Genomic DNA, 5,000 nt, shown 5'->3' on the forward strand with positions numbered 1-5,000 from the left:
GCACTTCGTTTTCCCCCCCTTTTCTTTGACCTCTTCCGGAGTAGACCGGCGCCGAAACGAGGCACTTAGTTTTTTTTTTCCCGCCCCTTTTCCCGCTCTCCGCTTAAATGTCAGTATCGCCGCCGGTGGATCGTCGTTTTAGTTTTAAAACGATCATAAAAGCGGAATACGTTTTGAAAGTCGACGAGTCCGGTGTGTGGAGACCGGAATTGGGCAAGCTGTGCTCTCGTCTTCTGGGGGTGACATTTCTCCCTGAGCGCTGCTGGCATTAGAAAGACCATTCGAAGAAGGGTGAGGGTCGGGGTCGGGGAAGCGAGCGTCAGGTCTCGCCGCCCCGATTTTCCCAACCAAGAAAGCAGGACGCTTGAAACTGCGATGGGAGCTTGGATCGGAAGGCTTGCGATAGCAAGAGATCTAGGCAAGAACGGAAGCTTTCAACTTCAAACCAGCTATGTAAAGCAACCCCTCGCACGCGACATCCATCGTGGCAGGGAAACAGAAACAGAGACGCCGGTCCGGCCGAGGCTGCCCGAGCGGCCCGGTAGACCGGGCCGTCTGTCCGTCTTTAAGTCGAAAGACGACTTTAAATCTAAAAACGGTTTTAAGTCGAAAGTGTGGGTTAGGGTTAGGGTTAGGGTTAGGGAAAAAAGTTATAGGGTTAGGGTTGGGGTTAGAGAAAACAGTTGTAGGGTTAGGGTTGGGGTTAGGGTTAGGGTTAGGGTTAGGGTTAGGGAGAAAAGTTGTAGGGTTAGGGTTAGGGTTAGAGAAAACAGTTGTAGGGTTAGGGTTGGGGTTAGGGTTGGGGTTAGGGTTAGGGTTAGGGTTAGGGTTAGGGAGAAAAGTTATAGGGTTAGGGTTGGGGTTAGAGAAAACAGTTGTAGGGTTAGGGTTGGGGTTAGGGTTAGGGTTAGGGTTAGGGTTAGGGAGAAAAGTTGTAGGGTTAGGGTTAGGGTTAGGGTTAGGGTTAGGGTTGGGGTTGGGGTTGGGGTTAGGGTTAGGGTTAGGGTTAGGGTTAGAGAAACAAGTTGTAGAGTTAGGGTTAGGGTTAGGGTTAGGGTTAGGGTTAGGGTTAGGGAGAAAAGTTGTAGGGTTAGGGTTAGGGTTAGGGTTAGGGTTAGGGTTAGGGTTAGGGTTAGGGAGAAAAGTTGTAGGGTTAGGGTTAGGTTCAGGTTCAGGCTCAGGGTTATCATTCTGGAAATGATATTAGCAGAAGCAATGGAAGAAAGCAAGGAGAGGGAGGGAGGGATAGATATTAAACGGGATGGACGAAACGTAGGGAGCGCACACAAGACACGCGATGAGAAACCACCCGCCCAGAGAAATTCATCTCCGATTTACCGAGAAGACAGGGAGAGCAGAGAGATCGCAATGGATGGGAAACACGACGGGAAAGCACAAAATATCGGCGAGCTGAAATATCGGCGAGCTGGCGAGAGCAAAGATATCGAGTAGATTCAAGAGAGAAAGCGGAATTATTTGATAAACAACGTAGAGATGACCAAGAACAGGAAAGATGGAGAGATGAAAGTGGGGACGGACGACGGGAGGAGAAGAAAGAACAGCCAAAAGAGAGCCAAGTAAGAGAACAAGACGAGAAAGCGTCGAGAGAAGGAGCAGAAGAAGTTGAAGAAAGAACAAAGGGACCTAAGAACGACTTGCTCCACAAAGCAAATAGGTCAGCAAGAAATAAGAATAATTTCCTTGACTAGAAATGGACTGGATTCGGCCATTCGGCAAGAGGAAGGAAAATATGGAATAAATGAGGGAAGTTAAGATGAGAAATGAAAGGCCTACGAGAGGTTCCTCTGGGAAAACTACACCCAAAACTTTGGAGGAAGGAAGATGGCAGAAATTGTAACAAACTTTTCACTTGAAGTCAAGCTTTTCACGTCAAACCAGCTCTTTCAATCAACCCCTCGCAGCCATCCTGGCAGGGAAGCAGAAAACGGAAACACTCCGGTCCGGCCGAGGCCCGGGTAAACCGGTCCCGCCCGAGCGTCCCGGTAGACCGGGACGGCTGCCCGTCACGGACACCCCAGGGCCCCGGCGCGGGCACCGAGGCGACGGCGGAGGTCCCCGACCGAGGCCCGGGGCCCCCGCGCCGGGATCCCGTACATCCATCAAGGCGGGGAAACAGAAACACTCTAGGCCGGCCGAGGCCCGGGTAAACCGGACCCGCCCAAGGCCGTCCCGGTAGACCGGGACGACTGCCCGGCGCGGACACCCCCGGGGGCCGGCGTGGGCACCGAGGGGACGGCGGAGGTCCCCGACCGAGGCCCGCGGCGCCGGAGCCGGGATCCCGTGCATCCATCGTGGCGGGGGAAACAGAAAGGCTGATCCGGCCGGGGCCCCGGTAGACCGGGAAGACTGCCCGGCGCGGACACCCCCGGGGTCCGGCGTGGGCACCGAGGCGAAGGCGGAGGTCCCCGACCGAGGCCCGCGGCGCCGGAGCCGGGATCCCGTGCATCCATCGTGGCGGGGGAAACAGAAAGGCTGATCCGGCCGGGGCCCCGGTAGACCGGGACGACTGCCCGTCGCGGGCACCCCCGGGGTCCGGCGGGGGCACCGAGGCGACGGCGGAGGTCCCCGACCGAGGCCCGCGGACCCGGAGCCGGGATCCCGTGCATCCATCGTGGCGGGGGAAACAGAAAGACTGATCCGGCCGGGGCCCCGGTAGACCGGGACGACTGCCCGTCGCGGGCACCCCCGGGGTCCGGCGGGGGCACCGAGGCGACGGCGGAGGTCCCCGACCGAGGCCCGCGGACCCGGAGCCGGGATCCCGTGCATCCATCGTGGCGGGGGAAACAGAAAGGCTGATCCGGCCGGGGCCCCGGTAGACCGGGAAGACTGCCCGGCGCGGACACCCCCGGGGTCCGGCGTGGGCACCGAGGCGAAGGCGGAGGTCCCCGACCGAGGCCCGCGGCGCCGGAGCCGGGATCCCGTGCATCCATCGTGGCGGGGGAAACAGAAAGGCTGATCCGGCCGGGGCCCCGGTAGACCGGGACGACTGCCCGTCGCGGGCACCCCCGGGGTCCGGCGGGGGCGCCGAGGCGACGGCGGAGGTCCCCGACCGAGGCCCGCGGACCCGGAGCCGGGATCCCGTGCATCCATCGTGGCGGGGGAAACAGAAAGGCTGATCCGGCCGGGGCCCCGGTAGACCGGGAAGACTGCCCGGCGCGGACACCCCCGGGGTCCGGCGGGGGCACCGAGGCGACGGCGGAGGTCCCCGACCGAGGTCCGCGGCGCCGGAGCCGGGATCCCGTGCATCCATCGTGGCGGGGGAAACAGAAAGGCTGATCCGGCCGGGGCCCCGGTAGACCGGGACGACTGCCCGTCGCGGGCACCCCCGGGGTCCGGCGGGGGCGCCGAGGCGACGGCGGAGGTCCCCGACCGAGGCCCGCGGACCCGGAGCCGGGATCCCGTGCATCCATCGTGGCGGGGGAAACAGAAAGGCTGATCCGGCCGGGGCCCCGGTAAGCCGGACCCGCCCGAGGCCGTCCCGGTAGACCCGGCCCTCTCCCCGTCTCGGGCACCCCCGGGGTCCGGCGTGGGCACCGAGGCGACGGCGGAGGTCCCCGACCGAGGCCCGCGGACCCGGAGCCGGGATCCCGTGCATCCATCGTGGCGGGGGAAACAGAAAGGCTGATCCGGCCGGGGCCCCGGTAGACCGGGAAGACTGCCCGGCGCGGACACCCCCGGGGTCCGGCGTGGGCACCGAGGCGAAGGCGGAGGTCCCCGACCGAGGCCCGCGGCGCCGGAGCCGGGATCCCGTGCATCCATCGTGGCGGGGGAAACAGAAAGGCTGATCCGGCCGGGGCCCCGGTAGACCGGGACGACTGCCCGTCGCGGGCACCCCCGGGGTCCGGCGGGGGCGCCGAGGCGACGGCGGAGGTCCCCGACCGAGGCCCGCGGACCCGGAGCCGGGATCCCGTGCATCCATCGTGGCGGGGGAAACAGAAAGGCTGATCCGGCCGGGGCCCCGGTAGACCGGGAAGACTGCCCGGCGCGGACACCCCCGGGGTCCGGCGTGGGCACCGAGGCGAAGGCGGAGGTCCCCGACCGAGGCCCGCGGCGCCGGAGCCGGGATCCCGTGCATCCATCGTGGCGGGGGAAACAGAAAGGCTGATCCGGCCGGGGCCCCGGTAGACCGGGACGACTGCCCGTCGCGGGCACCCCCGGGGTCCGGCGGGGGCGCCGAGGCGACGGCGGAGGTCCCCGACCGAGGCCCGCGGACCCGGAGCCGGGATCCCGTGCATCCATCGTGGCGGGGGAAACAGAAAGGCTGATCCGGCCGGGGCCCCGGTAGACCGGGAAGACTGCCCGGCGCGGACACCCCCGGGGTCCGGCGGGGGCACCGAGGCGAAGGCGGAGGTCCCCGACCGAGGCCCGCGGCGCCGGAGCCGGGATCCCGTGCATCCATCGTGGCGGGGGAAACAGAAAGGCTGATCCGGCCGGGGCCCCGGTAAGCCGGACCCGCCCGAGGCCGTCCCAGTAGACCCGGCCCTCTGCCCGTCGCGGGCACCCCCGGGGTCCGGCGTGGGCACCGAGGCGAAGGCGGAGGTCCCCGACCGAGGCCCGCGGCCCCGGAGCCGGGATCCCGTGCATCCATCGTGGCGGGGGAAACAGAAAGGCTGATCCGGCCGGGGCCCCGGTAAGCCGGACCCGCCCGAGGCCGTCCCGGTAGACCCGGCCGTCTCCCCGTCGCGGGCACCCCCGGGGTCCGGCGGGGACACCGAGGCGACGGCGGAGGTCGCCGACCGAGGCCCGCGGCCCCGGAGCCGGGATCCCGTGCATCCATCGTGGCGTGGGAAAGAGAAAGGCTGATCCGGCCGGGGCCCCGGTAGACCGGGACGACTGCCCGTCGCGGACACCCCCGGGGTCCGGCGGGGGCACCGAGGCGACGGCGGAGGTCCCCGACCGAGTCCCGCGGCCCCGGAGCCGGGATCCCCTTCCGCCCCGCCGGGGTCGCCGGGCCCCTGAGCGGTGGACCGGCGGCTTTC

The sequence above is a fragment of the Pituophis catenifer genome, unplaced genomic scaffold, assembly GCF_029215685.1.
Source record: "Pituophis catenifer annectens isolate HBS135680 unplaced genomic scaffold, rPitCat1.0.hap2 SCAF_80, whole genome shotgun sequence".
NCBI lineage: Eukaryota > Metazoa > Chordata > Lepidosauria > Squamata > Colubridae > Pituophis > Pituophis catenifer.